Genomic DNA, 17,139 nt, shown 5'->3' with positions numbered 1-17,139 from the left:
TTGCTCTGAAAGAAGAGATTCAATGTGTGTTTCTCATTCCAAAATAATCAACAGTTGGTGATAACTCCCCACCCCTTGTTAAAGATTACTGAACAGTCACTTATATGCTGAGCTTACTTTATGGAATCCTTACAAGATTCCCAAAAGAAAGGATTACCCTATAGAGGTCAGGTGACTTCTCCAGGGTCATACAGTGAAGTTTCAACTAGTTCTGTTTGCCCCCAACTTCCTTAAAACTTGTCACAGAGCTGTTTCAAGGGGAAGAAGAGTTGTACTGGGGTATTAATATCTTTACTGTCATGCTCACCCACACTTGATTTGCTACCACCCCATCTCTTTGCAAGTGACTGCAAAACCAAAAGCAGTAGCATGAAAGCTGGCCCGTTTCATCCAGAGGCCATTTCTGAGCACAGAGATGGGATGGTTTGCATGTCAGGCAGAGCAGGAGAGATGAAACATACCAATTTCTGTCCTTTGTACCATCGCTCTTTCCCAGTTCATCCGTACACTTCAGATTCCAATTCTCTCCTCAAGATCACGAGATGCCTGGAGTCCAGTCTGCGTCTGTCTTGTTCTCTAAGAGCCACTCTGACCTGTACTATGTGCCCATAGAGACTCCAAACATTGGCTTTCACTAAACCTCCATGCGGCAGGTTTTTTCCAAATATTCATGGGTATACATGGCACCATGACTCTTTGGCATATCATGTATACTTAGGATAACTTCTAGATCTTTTCTAGACACTGCCATGGTCTCATAAAAACCTCTGATTGGTCATCGAGCCTTATTTCTCATTCCATTTGGAAGTTAACACCTTCATAAACTCTGGATCCCAGAAGTTTAGGGACAAAGGCCACATCTGATGCTTAACACTCTCTTCTCTGCTGTTTTTAGTCAGCTTAGAGGACTCAACTTAGATTACAAACTCTTCCCAGACAGGTGAATTCACACCTGGAGTTTTGGACCAAGACCATAGAGCAAACATGTAATTAATATTGTATATGTCCCTTGGAAGCACTTGCATTTGGCTCATATGGTCTCCAGGGTTTCCTACAGACAGTCATAATGCTAACTGTTCTGGCTGTCAGATTTTGAACAAGTCAATTATCAGAAGTGTCTAAGTTTTCTCAGCCAGATCTGCCTCAGCAAGGGGGTCCCTGGACTCAACCATGGTCCCCAAACCATGCTCAGAGGCCTCAGCTCTTTCTTCCTCCTTCACCCATGAGGTCTAACTAAGGTGAATTTGCAGCTAGCTTCCTAAAGCCCAAACCCCCTGCACAGAAAACTATGTTGTCCTAAGGATGTTTGCAGATATCATAGGAGGATTTACATATTATTCAAGTTTGTCAGGTTCTAAATACTTAGACTATCGATAAGTGAGGAATTATTTGAATGGGACGTACGTTTTGCTCTCTAGAACAGGTATAAATATAATTAATGTTTAATATATTCTGAAATGAATCAATGACACTCAAGTGGGGTTGTTGGTCAGGAGGGGAATCTGAGATTACTCGGTTGTCTTCAAAAGCTGGTGACAGATGATTTCGGACATGCTTCATTATAGAAATTATTGGAGTTTCACATCTATATTAGAAATTAGAGGCTTAGGGTACCTGCTCTGAACCCACCCACCACTGGCTCCTTCTCCTCCATCCATCTCCTGCCTCCACCCAGGGGCACACAAAGGACACAGGCATTCTCCTTCTTTTCCAGTTCCTCAAATCCCCAAGTAATGGCTTTTCATTTGCACTTGAACAAGTTACTTTCTGCCCTGCTCATTCTCTGTATTCTGCCTTGTATTGTGTTTGCTTTGTTTTTTATTTATTTAACTTTTTGTCTTCAATAGAGTGTAAATTTCAAAGGCTCAGGACCAAACCCTGTTTCTCTTATTTCCCAGGTGAGACAGAACCAGGAAATGGTTGAGAGCTCCCTGTCTGAATATAGACAAAATAAGATAGACAGGGCTAAAATCCCAGCTCTACCACTTACTGCCTATAGGACTTTGGGACGAATATCCTCACTAAGACTCTTCACTTATTAAATGAAAATAATGCCTACTTTGTAGGGTCCTGTGAAGCTCAGTTTTGATATTATGTCAAACTAGACTGCTCCATACTGGGATTCAAGTATCCATCCACCATGTGAGCAACTTCATGATCTCTTTCATCAGAAATGCAGCAAGACAGCGTAGATATGATAGAATGAGTGATATCTTTCTCCTCAATGAAACTTAAATAGTTTATTATAAACTAGAGACCTGGTCTATGGATTCATGCACCAGTGAGGTTCCTCAGCCTGGCTGATGGGGATTAGGCCAAAACCAGCAGTCTGACATCCCCCAAGGGGTCCCAGATTGTGAGAGGGCACAGGCCAGGCCAAGGGACCCAACGGGTGCAGAAATCTGTGCACCACTGGGCCAGTTTTGGTCTAATCCCCATAGGTCAGACCTAGGGACCCCACTGGTGCATGAATCCATGCACCGTGCCTCTAGTATGCATAGAAGATCTTTGGTTAATCTCTTATCCTTTCCCCTCCCACATTCCCTCTGTGATTCGTCAGTCTGTTCCATGTTTCCATGCCTGTGTGCTTAGCGTCTGCCCCCTGGTGGTCAATGCACATCATAGCTACTGGTTGTATGGTCGAACGGTAACTTCAGCTTTTATATAGAGAGATTATTATAAGCCTAGAATACTTGGGAACTGAAGCTTTTATATAGAGAGATTATTATAAGCCTAGAATACTTGGGAACTGAAGCTTTTATATAGAGAGATTATTATAAGTCTAGAATACTTGGGAACTGAAGTGAAAAGGAGAGTAAGAAAATAAGTGTAATAGTATCCTTAATATTTTATTTCAGAATTTGCAAAACATCTTCTCATATAGATCAATATACTTGATCTATACAATGGCACTGAAAAGTAGATTCTTCTTGTTTTATTCTCTGATAACTTCAAGGCTCAAAAGAGTGGCTGACACACAGCAGACTTTTCATAAAGAATTACTAAGTGAATGGATGTTATAAATGAAGCACCAAGCTTCAAGGTCACCATTGTATCCAGGTTCTCAGAGTTCAACAGCGAGAGGACTCTCATCCTCTGAGTCCAAGTCCTGCATCCTTTCTCCTCCACTGCCCTGTCTCTTGCTACTGGGGTCAGGTACCAGAGAACCATATATTTTCTAGATTAGGGGTGTCGAACTCAATCAGAGAAGGGGCCAAAATCTAAAATCCAGCCTAAATCGCGGGCTGAATGGTTTACTGAACAGTCATAAACTGTCATTGTGATGGAAACGCAGCGGAGTGCAGTGATGACAGCGCGGTGCAGGCCACATTGCAAGGCCTGGCAGGACGGATTTGGCCCGCGGGCCTTGTGTTTGACACATGTGTTCTAGATGATAATAGCTCCAAGACCACGTAAAAGTGGACCCAATGAAAACAAACCAGCAAAACTATCGCTGTGTGTCACCCGGGGGAGTTATAGTTAGTGATCTAATTACTCAAACTGCAACGCAAATTTTTGCTTTCCTCAAAGTCCACATAGCAAACAATCTATCCTGCTATGACCAAGTGAAACAAACTCAAATGGAAAAACCAGTTTGAATGAAAAGATGCAATGACTGTGTTTGCTTTGAAATAACATGGGGGAGGGAGACAGAGGTATAGTAGAGGAGTAAGACATTGATGATGGCCATGAACAAGAGGGGTTCATTATAGAATTGCTTGTTTTTATATGCTTAAAATATATATATATATATATATATATATATATATATATATATATATATATATATATTTTTTTTTTTTTTTTTTTTAAAGAGAGGAAGGGAGAGAGAGAGAGAAACATCATCTATCAGCTGCCTCCTGTATGTCCCCTACTAGGCATTGAGCCTGTAACAGTGGCACATACCCTGAACAGAATTGATCTGTAACCTCTTGGTTTCTGGGTCTACACTCAACTGCTGAGCCTCAACCAGGCATGTTTTTATATATGTTTAAAATATTCCTCAAATAAATAAATAGATAAATAAATAAATAAACAAACAAATAAATTAAATAAGCCCAGCTAGTAAGGCTCCGTGGTTTACCTATGAACCAAGAGGTCACGATTCAATTCTTGGTCAGGGCACATGCCTGGGTTGCCAGCTCGATCCCCAGTAAGCAGCACACAGAAGGCAGCTGATCAATGATTTTCTCTCATCACTGATGTTTCTCTCTCTTGCTCCCTCTCCCCTTTTCTCTGAAATCAATAAAAAATATTTAAAAAATAAGAAACAAAAAACTAGCTTTAAAATAAACCAACGTATTAACACTAAGTCACCCTCTTATGCAGCACATGTACCCTAATTCACAATATAGGCTCAGAAGGCACCATGTGCTTTGTGTGGCCACTGGCCCGTCTTAAGACCTCAGATATTAAATAGCAAGTCTTTTCGTAGCTAAAAGAAAAATCTTTTTAAAGAAAACTGAATATTTAATATTTAATAAAGTAAAAAGGGAATTTCACTAAATAGTTCATGAAGTCAAAATGTCACAGAGTTACAACATTGTATAAATTAGGGCAGCCCCTCCTATATGGTACCTGAGGAGGCATATTTGCTCTTTGGATCACTAAGAACTTGGTTTTGTGCATTTTAACTCTTTTCTTTAAATCCTTTTTAGCTCAAAGACCGTTCTCATCCTTTATCACATTTTTTCCCTCCCCCAATGTGTGAGTAAAATGTTGTCATTATCCGCATTTCAAGGATGAGCAAACTGAGGCTGAGAAAGGTTGTAGGGAGTGCCCAAGGTCACACAGTGGGTTGCCATAGGGTTGAACCTGGAGCCAAGTAGTCCCAAGTTTCCAATTGTCAAGGTCATTTCGCTGTGCAGTGATCCGGCATCCTCAGCCTGCCCTCAGTTCATTCTAGTAGCAAAGAGTGTGGGGCTCTGGAGCCACACTTACTGCCAGCTGGGAGACCTCAAGAAAGCTCATTAAATAACATTGCTGTTCCTTGGTTTGCTTATCTGTAAAATGGGTAGAACAATAGCACCTGCCTCTTAGGGCTGCTGTGAGGATGAAAAGAGCGGATGTATAGAAAGCTCCTGAAATAGAACCAGACCCAAAGGAAGAGCACAGTAAACACTGTTCGTGGTTATTCTCCTGGGAGAGGACTACACGCCAGGAGAAGAAACGTGTGCGCAGACCTTCACTGCAGGAACAGCTGAGAAGTACTCCAGCCCATGGTGAGGCTCAAATGTACCTTCGTTTGTTGAATCATTGATAGCCAGGGGAATACCCACTATGCTCGGGCCGCAGGAAAATGTCACCCTAGTAGTGAGAGAGACATTAAATATTTTACTCTCCCAGCTGCTCTCAACAAAGCAGCCTGGGGTGTATCCATTACCTCCTCGTCAGCTCTCCCGAGTAAGGGGGGAAAGCGTCACAAAACCCACACTCTAGAATGCAAAATACTGTACACACCCAACGCCTCGCAGCCCCTATCTTTGCAGAATGAATAAAAGTGGGATTTTTCAGAAGGAGAAAGTGTTATTTCCAGAAACAGAAACCGTCTACATCCGACACCTCTGCCACAATATACGGTGTTACGTCTCGCCAACAAGAGACATACTACACCAGGCGGCCCAAAATAGTCTCAGGCTGTTTATCAACAATGTGTAATTGTACATTGGAGAACCGGAGCCGAACAGACTCTTATACACACGTTACGCTCCTATCGAAATCGCTTTATTAAATGGTTCCTAGGATCGCATCGGAATGGAAAAGTGAAATTCTGTGCATTATAAAAACCACATCAACATTTGGGACAAGACGAAGATGATAACAGAGATGAAATTTTTCTTTTTTTTTTTCCCCTACGGAGACAAACATCCTCGATAAAATTTCCTATGGTTTTCGGCAACTTCACATGGACAGTTAATCCTTGATCACCTGCATGTTTAACGATTGATTGCTTCACTATCTGTGGGTCCCAGGCTGGGCCTCTTCCTGATCACCTGACGGCCTCACCTGTTTACACAGGCAAGCACCCACGGGGAGTTTTTCACTTTTAACTGTTGAAAGAATGGGCCGAAGTGGTCACTACCCCAATCATTTCCAGGCCTTAAATTCTCTATTCTCCCCCATCCTCTCTACAGCCTCAGCGGTGCTCTCCAATGCTACCAACCCCCCGACCATCACACGGGAGCCAGACTTCCCAGGACACACGTGGTGCTCGCCACGTGCCCACTGGAGTTGGAGCAGAAACCAATACGTGGCGGATGTGTGTTGTTTGGCTCACTGAGGGTTTCTTGTTTACTTAAACTGTGGTTCAGTGCATTTAAAAATCTGTTGATTTGCACGAAATCCTGATTTCTGAAATTTTCTTAAATTGATAAATCTGGCAACACTTGAGCAAGACTGGGGGCTGGGCAGTAACTGCCCCTTTTGAGTGCCACACTCCCCACCCAGCCAACCTGGACCCCTCCCTAGCCCTTTCAGGAACTGAATTGGGACCCCTCAAATACTCTTACTACTCCTGTTTTACAAAAAAGGAAACTGAGGCATAGAGAAGGCTAAGTGATTCCCACAATATCATACAACTAGCAAGTGGCAAGCTGGAATTGCATTCAAAGTCTGTTTTGCTCCCAATTGGTGTTTTTAACTCACACACTCTTGCTCACTTGTCCCCATTTAGCACGGGACCAAGAATATCTATCAACCGGCAGGATAGATAGATCTGGGTAGTTTTCAAATCCTTTATTTGCCAAAGGCACCCTCTCCGTTAATCAATATAGGGTGATCTGGATTAGAATAAGATAGCCACAAATTTGTCATAAACTTCTTTAAAAGATAAAAGAAAAATACCATCTATGGAACCACGGACCATTCTACAACAGGAATTGTTTTTTGTTTTTTGGTTTGTTCTTTTTGGTTGACCCAGATTCACCTGTTAACATTTTACACCATTTGCTTTAATCATAGGTCACTTTCGTGCATGTGTGTGAATTTCCTTCCAAACCATTTGAGGATAAGTTATAGCACATTCCCTACCCTAAATCCTTTAGGAGTAGTCTCTTACATTTCCTTACATAGACATAATCATAAGTTGGCTGCATAAGACAATTTACCATTAATAGGCTATCTAATAGCCTTTTATCATTGACCCAACACTGTCTTTTATAGTATTACTAGAGGTCCAGTGCATAAAATTTGTCACTAGGTGGTGGGGCTTCCTCAGCCCGGTGTGTGCCCTCTTGCAATCTGGGAGCCCTTAGGGGATGTGGTCCTAAACTGGCAGTCAGACATCCTGAGCACTGCCATGGAGGTGGGAGAGGGTCCTGCCACCCCTGCTGCTGTGCTTGCCAGCTGTGAGCCTTGCTTCCAGCTGACCAGCACTCTCCCTGTGGGAGCGCACTGACCACCAGGGGGTAGCTCCTGCATTGAGGATCTGCTCCCTGGTGGTCAGTGCATGTCATAGTGACCGGTCGTTCCACCTTTCACTCTATTTGCATATTAGCCTTTTATTATTTTGCCTCCCGACAGAATCCAGTCTAGAATCAGAAATTACTTTAAATGGCCAGTTCGTTTAATCTGTTACATTCCCATAACCTATTTTGTTTTTGTCATTGATGACATTGGCAATTTTAAAGAGTACAGTTCCTATCTTCCTACCCACCCACCCTTATTAAAAAGAAACAAACAAAACAGAATGTTCCTCATTTGAGCTTTGATGCTTCTTCATGATTGAATCCAGGCCATGCATTCTTGCTGGAAACTGCACTGGTGATGCTGTATCCTTCCCAGGACATCACATCTGGAGGCACAGACATCCTCTACTCCTCATTGGTGTTTTAATTTTCATCTGATTTCTCCACTGAAGTTTTTTAAAACTTGCAATCTGTGGGGAGACACTTGAAGACAATGCCAATGTCCTGCTCCTTATCAAGACTCCCTCCTAGATGTGGCATCCACTGAAAATATTACCTGATCCCATCATTACGATGTCTATGCCAGGATGACACCCCAGCTCCAGCATTTCCTCTGCATGTATTAGTCACTTGAGCATTTCACTGTAAGGAGTGTCTCCCTTATTCCCTTTGTCTACTTATCTTTTGGTTCTCAGTATGAATATATACACTCTATTTTTCCCAATGGTTCTTAATACCTTGTTGTCCATAATAACTTTCCTTTTCAACTTGTCCCAGGTTGGGCCAGTGGAAGTCCCTTCAAGCTGGCACATATGTCCTTGTGACAGGTCCACAACATTCTTTGAACATTTCTATATACTTTGCAGCAGGTACAATATGCTCCAGGTTCATTGCATCTCTTCTGTCCAGTCCTGTTACTTCTAGTGGGGAATGATATTAGAGACCAAGATCTAGGCACCAGAGTGCTCATTACTACTAGAGTGGCTTGAGTTCTTGGCCCATTGATAGACATGTATATGCATATATTTTACACATACAGCACATATACATGCATATATGTTACATGAGAATGCTTTTGCATGCACATATTTCAGAAATGAGTTCATACCAATACTTCCAATTCCAATTGATCCCCACACTTTCTCCCATTCCATATTACCTATAGATCCCTTTTTCCTTAGTGAGAAGCCTGGCTACCCATATCAATACATTTATTCATTTGCTAATGCTAACATACATCAATTTTTTTTCCAGAATTGCTCTGCCAATATTACTATGAAAACATACTAAAATATTTTAGGATTTTTTTTTTTTTTTTGTCTTTCTCCCACACTTTGTCTAAGACTGAACATTTCTAGTAAAATAGTTCCATAGTTCCTTGGATTTTTTTTCTCCTTCTTTTCCTCTTCATTGTGGTTGTTTATTCATTTGAAATGCAATTGGGTTCATTCATTTTATTTTACTTTTTAAGTTTTAGGGTTCCCCACACCTTCATGTTTTATTGATTCAAATTTATTTTTTGAGTATGTAGAACATTAACATGCTCCTCAGTCAAAACATTGCTAAAAGGTACTTGGCCAAGTGGCTCTTCCTCACATAGCCCCTTCTTGTCCCCACCCACCTCTGGTTGGTAATCAGCTTCACTGTGTTCTGTTTATTCTTTTTATAAATATATATATATATATTTTATATATATTTATATATATTTATATATATATAATATATATTTATATATATTTATATATATATATATTTCTTAATTTTATCTTTCTTAAACAGAAGTTGAATATGTATGCTCCTTTGTACTTTGTTTTTCTAACTTAAAACCTCCTGGAAATCATTAAAATTCACTTTTCAGACATTGATTACAAAGTACAGAAACATTATAATATGTGTCTAAATCATTGTCATGGAAAACTTTTTAAAGAAATTTATAGATTCCACTGTGCTTTGCTCCCTTTCTGCTCTCTGTTCTTCAAGACAGGAGTCATCATCAACCACTCCATGTCCTAAGGTCTGGCTTGCCTTTAGGGGACCAACTTAGCAGGGCTAGAATAATATATATATATATATATATATATATATATATATATATATATATATATATATATATATATTTATTTATTTATTTATTTTTTTAGAGAGAGAGAGAGGGAGGAAGGGAGAAGGAAACATCAATGTGAGAGAGATACATTGATCAATTGTCTCCTGCACATGCCCCAACTGGGGATCGAACCTACAACCCAGACATAGAAGTCAAACTGGTGACCTTGCGATGCACAGAGCACACCAGTCAGGGCTACAGTGAATTTCTTAATCTCCATATAAGATACTTATGACTTTCCAGGGACTTAGGACTGGCAAAATTTTTATCTAAAACGGTGGCCCCAATAGTAACAACTAAGTAAATATTCACACATAGAGAATAAAAAGATCACTCTGTGAACCTTTAAACCCTGACAGATATCTGGCAGTTGTGTCCAATGGCCATAAAAGGAACCAGGAAAGAAGAGAAGGTATTAGGATGACTCAAAACAAATCCAGCACCACTGCTGGAAAACTCACTCCCAGCCCTGCCCTTGGCAAGCCATCTGCAGTTCAAGGCTAATGTTCTGTGACTTCTCCCATCCTCCCTACCAAGAAGGAGAGCTGCTAGGAGTTCACCCGCTTTGTCGCCCACACCCAAACTCAAAGGCCCTGGAGAGGACTTGCACTCCAAACTCTACTCACCAACAAGAAAATGGTTAGTAATGTGGTATTTGGCTTTTCCAACTTGGCCAATCTCTCCAATATACAAAGTCAAGGAGAAAAAAGAATGACTAAACATGATTCTCACCTTGGAGATTTTAATGAGCATACAGAAATATAAAAGGAAGAAAGCCACAAATGAAGTCAGTATACTAATATCATAATTAAAACTCTCAGGGGATTAATATGACACAAAAACAATCTCTGTCAGATAAGGCCTTGGATGGATGGGATATCTGAGAGGCTCAACCTCAGTCCCTATCCTATCTGGGTGAATGAGAGTCCTGTCCACAAAATGCAATGGCTGGGAACATGATACTGGGCAGAGCCAGCTCTAGTGGTACCTGAGGCCTCCCCCATGGTCAGCCCACCTCCACCTCCACCTCTTCTCTCTCACTTTCCCCGAACTGAACCCTGGAAAGAGAAACCAGTGGCTTTCACAAGATACAGCCCCTGAGGAAACCACATCCTGGAGTTTAATCCTGCAGCAAAATCTTTCCCCCTTCATGACATTTCTGACCAGGAAGGACGGTCATATGCTAGCTATCCTCTTTGTTCACCAAGATGTAAAAACAAACTTTTTAAAAATTAATTTTATTGGGGTGACATTGGTCAACATGAACATATGGGTTTCAGGTATGGAATTCTAGGTTACAAGATCTGTATATTGCACCATGTGCTCACCATGTACCTAAAGTAAAATCTTCTCCTGTCACCATAAATTAGGACCCTTAAAGACCAACATTAAAAGGCCCAAAGTTCTTCCCCCCCAAAAAACAACAACAACAAAAAACAACTAATAAAAATAGATCCAATTCACACACCAAAAGTTGTATTCAATGAATTCTAACTAAATTTTTCCTCTCCATTTAAAAAACTGCTTCTGTTCTACAGAAAATATTTAAAAGGGTCAGTATGTCTGGCTGAAATGACATGCTCGAGAATCAGTAATCACGGAGCACCTCTGTTACTGAAGGGGGATGACGTCATAAAAATAGCTTCACTTTCCCAGGCAGGCAGCTTGCAGAAAAGGATTTTCTTGAAACAAGAGAAAACAGAGGACTGATCCAGCCCAAAAGGCAGGCTGAAGGACCTCCAGTTGTGTTTGTTGTTACTGTTACTGTTTTTAAACAGACTGGGAAACAGGGCCATCTATGAACACCATGTTCAAAGCAGAATTTTCCACAATAGCCAAAGTGGAAACAACCCAAGTGTCATTGGTGAATAAATACTCACCAATATTTATCTATTGTGTTCTGCGGGATATTTTGCCTTAAAAGGAAATTCTGACACATGCTGTGATACTGGGAATCTCAAGGACATTATGCTAAGTGAATAACCAAGTCATGCCCTGGCTGGTGTGGCTCAGATGGTTGGGCATCATCCTGGGCACACTAAAGGTTGCTGGTTCAATTCCCGGTCAGGGTACATGCCTGAATTGCAGGTTTGACTTCCAGTAGGGGGTATGCAGGAGGCAGCTGATCTATGTTTTACCTCCCATTGGTGTTTCTCTTGCTCCCTCTCCCTTCCTCTCTCTCTAAAAATAATTTTTTTTTTTAAAAGAAGAAGAAAAGAAAAGAAAGAAGTCACAAAAGGACAAATACTCTATGATTCTAATCAACCATGCTGGGTGCTAAGATGGGGGTCCACCTAGGATATATATCAGCAAGGGTGCCTGTCTTAGGAGTTGTCAAGAAAGCTTTTCCCAGAGGAGATACCATAAAAATTGACATCTAAACTGAGACCAGTAAGCCAAGTAGGAGTGAGCTAAGTGAGGGGAAGGGAAAGGTCATACTAATATCTGAGAGAGAGCACAGTATCTGCAAAGGACTCAAGGTAAGAAGGCACACAGCCTGTCCATGCGATGGATGCAATTCTGTCCGTGTGATGGAACGTCAGAGGGTGACAGGGAAAGTGATGAGCAAGGAAGTGGGAGGTGAGCAGATAACCCAAAGCATTAAGGAGCCTAGAGTTTATCCTCAAAGCAGCAGGAAGATTTCAAGGGCTTTCAGCATTAAAGGATTTACACTCTCAGAGCTAAGGCTAGATCATTCTGTCCCAGGGAGTGCTTCCATCCAGCAGACACTGCCTGGAGAGTTGGGGAGTGGGCAGTGGCCTGTGTCCCATGTCCCTCTGATTCTAGTCACCCTAGCTGACCCCCTACAGAAGCTCTAGTTCTTCAGAAAACTAACTGATGCCTGAGTTACAGGGTGTTTCAGGTTAGAATTGTCCAGTCCTCTGTGAGGTCCCATGCAGGCAGCCACTAGTGCTGTGAGGCTATATCAATTTAAACGAAAATGAAATGAAAAGCCAGTTCCTCCATTGCATTAGCCACATTCAAGTGCTTGATAGCTACATGTGGCTGGTGGCTAGATACAGAGCACCTTTATCACATCATAGAAAGTGCTATTGGACAGCAGTGGTCCAGGATACATAAGCAGGATTGTATAATACCTAAGACTTGCCAGGCATCTTAGCTTTACGGCGTTAAACCAGCATGCAACTGAGTTGGGCATCATTCATGAACATGAAGACAGACACACACACACACACACACAGCTCTAAATCAATTTTTTTTAATTACAGAGTAAAAACACGGATAACTGGCAGTCCCTCACAATATATATTCAAGCTACAAATATTCTGATATCACTTACATAGGAGATAAAAGGCATATTTTTTCCAGGCCACTAAGAAGAATCCTAGAATCACACTCATTCTCCAAAGCCATTTTTAAATCCTCAAAATAACTGGCCAAAGGAATTGAGGAAGGATAATACACCCTGGATTAAAATTATAAAAGGCCATTTGACTTCTTATAAGCCAAAAAAGTTAAGCTTTTAAGGCTTTTCCTCTCTTGCTATTTAATTGGTAGGTTTCATATTATTACAGAGCCAATTCTTACTCTAAGTTCTAAAAATAAAAGGCAAGACATATTGCATTCCAAGTGGGTAACAAATCTGACAGAAATGGAAATTGATGCAGGGAGGAAATGAGTTATGCTGTGAAATGAGACCCACGCCCAGGAGAAAAGTTTAACCCTTCATTTTAAGTTAGCTAACAAACTAAGAAGCCAGGGATGAGTGCTGATTTCTGAAGCCAGAGGTGTTTTTATTTTCTCAGCTGCTCCGGAAGTAACTGACCAGCCAGGAGTAGAGAGGCAACACCCAAGAGCCCAGCCCCAAGCCTCCATGAAGAATCTGGTAGGTGAGTTCCCAATGGTTAGCTGGCCCTCCCAGGCCAAGGCACAGGTGGCTTTGGAAAGTACCCAGACCACACGCAGCCTTTGTTCAGCGTTCTGAGAGTCCAGACATGTTAAAGGAGGGGCATCTTAGAAAGAAATAGAGCTGTGTGACTGCATTGCTCAAAACCACAGAGGGGCCCAGGAGTGCCTAGGCATCCTGCCTCCTCTCCATCTTCCCCCCCAACCCCCCTCCCCCCACTCCATGGCCCCACCCCATTCCTGCCTCCTCTCCATCGTCCCCCCCAACCCCCCTCCCCCCACTCCATGGCCCCACCCCATTCCCCCAGCTCTGTTTTCTGCCTGCCCTCAGGGGAACCCCTTATTCCTATGCTCCATCTCTGCCTGGATCTGCCCTTTGAGGAGATGAAAATCAAGATCTATTTGGCTTCCTCTTCCATGCCCTGTGGATAGAATCCTTCCTCAGGTTAAAACTATTTCTCTAGGCTAGAGCCTTTCTAAGAATGCCCATCAGCTTTTATACTCCAAACTGCCAAGAATGGAAGATCACGTATTTACCAATTGCTGGCTTTGTTAAAATCAGGAATGGTAGGACTTGCTGGGCATGCCAGGGTAAAGCAAGAAGCAGGTAGTATGTGCTTTATCTCCAGTGTCAGGAAACAGCCAAGGAGCGCCTGAAGTAGACAGTCAAGGTGGGATATAGAGGGAAAATAAGGACAAATCAGGAGTAAGAAACAGGTACATTGAGCCTGTCTGCTGCAGCAGATTTCAAGTTCATGGCAAAATGCCTTTAGGTGAAGACATCCCAACATGCCCTGCTGCTAAAGAGAAGTAGAAGAACCGAAAGAGGATTGTCAGACATGGGTTATTTAGTGTCTCTGCTCAACTAGGGATATGGACTTTTATTTTTATCAGGAGGAAATTTTGACTCAGTGCTGGTACAACTGATGAGGGAGTTAATATGGTCAATCTTTTCGCACACCTACCCCATAAAATCAAAATAGAGACAAACTACTACCTTCCTACTTTAGAGGATAGGTTAGCAGTCCTTCACCCACTAACGTTTTACTGAGCATGATCTAGTCCACTCCTCAGCACTGTGTTTGGCACATCTCCTATTTCAAACAATTCTGTTCTCTGCCTTACGTCTTCATTTTCTTCTTCTTCTTCTTCTTCTTCTTCTTCTTCTTCTTCTTCTTTTTCTTTTTTTTTTTTTTTTAGAAAACTCTCCAAGTTTATTTTATGTCTAAGGAACACATAGGTGAAGTTAGTCTCAGGGGTGTGGAATGTCTGGCCCTCAGGCCACATAAGACCCTGAAAATCATTTGGTCTGGCCCTGCCAAGGCATCAGGGATAAGTTAATTAAATGCCTAACCAAATATAGCAGGCTAATTTTTAAGTTGATAGTTTTGTCTGGCCCATGATGGCTCTCTCTCGGGGTCGCCACCGATCAAAACCAGAGACCAGAGGGGTCTTTAGCCCAACATTATAAATATGCAAATGGCCTTTGACAGAAAGAAGGTTCCCCACCCCTATGTACAAAGTGATAGAACCGTTCATTGAGTTTCCCCTTGGGAAACAGCATTTTACTCTTCTCTGCTCAGGCTCACTCAACTCTACGTGGGCAGACAGCACCAATTTAAACATGGAGCATGTTCAAAAAGACTCCTGGTAAAAGTTTTTTATTTCTACAGGAAAATGTGCTCCAGATTCTAATTCTGCCTTACTTCCGACCCTTCAATTCATCTTTGTAATTCCTGAATGATCTGAGATAATCAGCTTTCCCTTACTTAAACTTCCGAAAATCAGCGAGGAGTCATTTTTAGGTGTCAGCACTTTAAGTTGATTGTGGAACTCCCTTCATGGTAAGTGATGATGAGCTGTCAAGAGCTCGTGATTCACTCAGGCCACCAGTAAAGGCAGTCTGCTCTCAGGCTCCCAGGCCTACATATCACCGGAATTCCTGCTGATAAAAACCAGCGAGCTAATCATAATGCAGTCTCTAAAGATTTGAATGTCCTAACCAGGTCGGCTCAATGGATAGAGCGTTGGCTCTTGGACTGAAGGGTCGTGTGTTGCAGGCTCAATCCCTGGGATACATGTGGGAGGCAACTAATTGATGTGTCCCTCTCACATCCATGTTTCTCTATCTGTTTCTTCCCCTTCCTTCCAATCTCTCTAAAATATCAATGGAAAAATATCCTTGGTGAAGATTAACAAAAAAAGTAATAATGATGAAGATTTGAATGGTATCAAAGAGACAAGTTAGTTTTCTAATCACATCAAGGGCACTAATCACATTCTCAGCACTTTTCTTGGGAAACAACTAGAAAAAACTCAGGAGGCAATACAGCCTGAGGCTGGAAACTGATGATAAAATACGTGGCAAGGAATAGGCAGGCTGTACCTTTAGTTTTGAAACAAATAAACCAGATGGAGAGCCTCAGATTCCCACCACAAAATCCTTCCTGTGCTCTCTGAAGTCCGACCTGTGATTTTGTTGCTTACACCCGTGTTTTACAAAAGAGTTAAGATTCCTCATAAGGAACATGCCTGCTAAAGTGTGAAATGCCACTGTTTTTCTATTAACCCAAAAACCAATGCAATAAACAAATTATTAGTTACATATATCATATATAAAGACAATAGCATACAGTATAGAGAAATGTAAAGACCTATGGTATAGGAAGTATATATATGTATAGAGTATATATATGAAATATGGCCTCGTCCTCCTATGCTCACAGTTGGCAAATGCCCACCATAATTCGGTGTGACAGATGGCTAGAAGGAGAATCCACAGGAGACAGCTGTCAATTATACTTGATGAGCTGGGACTGTAGAGAAGGTGGAGGAAAGAGGAAAGTTCTTTGAGTTGAGCCTTGAAGGTCCAGTTGGGAGATTGGAAGAGAGAGGAGAAAGGCATCTCAGGAGAGGAAACCGCGGAAGTGAAAGTTCTAAGGCACAACAGGACACAGGCTTCATTGAGTTATTGAAGTGGAGACGGGCGAAGGAAGAGAGGGCTGGCAGAGGGGGCTGCAGAAGTGTGGGCTGAAGCCTCACAGCGAGAGGCGTTAGGAACTTGTGTGCTAAGTAAGCACAAGCCACGAGAGGCTTATGATTTGAAAACAATTGTCTCCAAACCACAGGACAGGTACTCAGCTGGTGGTGAGGCATGGCTCCTGTCCTTCTGCAGCTTAAAGGGAAGACACAGGCAGGGATGTGTCCCACAGAAGTTAGTTCACGAAGGTCACTCTGGAATGTGAAGCATATGCAGGGTGACAGAAGAGAAGGGAGCACAGTTGCAGGGACTGTGCAAAGGGCCTGGAGCCTCTTCAACAGGATCTGGCCTGATCAGACCTGCACTTTGGAAATGGCCCTGACCCTGCACTCGAGAGAGAAGCAATGCTAATCTGTGGCCAAGGCAAGGCAGGAAGTCCCTCGGTCCTCTGACCTCTGGATGATAGAGACGGGGCGAAGGCAGTGCAGGCGGAGAGGAGGCCACAGAACCTCTCAGAGAGAGAGAGAGGCAGCAGTGGGTCACAGCTCAGCTGGTTGGGGCAAGGGCTCAGGCAGGACAAACATCCAGGAAGATTCGGGGCTTCTAGCTCAGGTAGCTGCTGCTGTAACCCAGGCAGAGCAAGCGGCTCGAATGGGAAATAGTCTTAGTTTTACCCTCTCATTGAGAGACCCTTCAGCAACAGCATTTTAATGGGCCTGGCATGTTGCTCAAGAGGAAGGTGGTTTCCACATTACCAGAGGAAGCTAAATTTAGAACCTAAA

General features: G+C 42.3%; 1 protein-coding gene across 3 annotated transcripts in view; it reads right to left on the bottom strand.

Moving 5' to 3' along the window:
• ATP8B1 (ATPase phospholipid transporting 8B1) overlaps positions 1–17,139 on the bottom strand; it is a 109,071-nt gene that overhangs the window by 65,270 nt on the left and 26,662 nt on the right. The window contains exons 1-2 of one of the 3 annotated variants that reach the window (XM_036419462.2): positions 14,419–14,440; positions 11,886–11,887 (exon numbers count right to left, since the gene is read on the bottom strand). The exons of the other annotated variants lie outside the window; for them this stretch is intronic. The gene's annotated coding sequence lies outside the window, so the exon portion shown is untranslated. Of the gene's footprint in view, positions 1–11,885; positions 11,888–14,418; positions 14,441–17,139 lie in introns of those variants that run through there. 3 annotated transcript variants of the gene reach the window in all.

Source organism: Pipistrellus kuhlii, unplaced genomic scaffold, assembly GCF_014108245.1.
Source record: "Pipistrellus kuhlii isolate mPipKuh1 unplaced genomic scaffold, mPipKuh1.p scaffold_m20_p_6, whole genome shotgun sequence".
NCBI lineage: Eukaryota > Metazoa > Chordata > Mammalia > Chiroptera > Vespertilionidae > Pipistrellus > Pipistrellus kuhlii.
The sequence above is the reverse complement of the archived record's forward strand: the minus strand, read 5'-3'. Positions and strand labels throughout refer to the sequence as shown.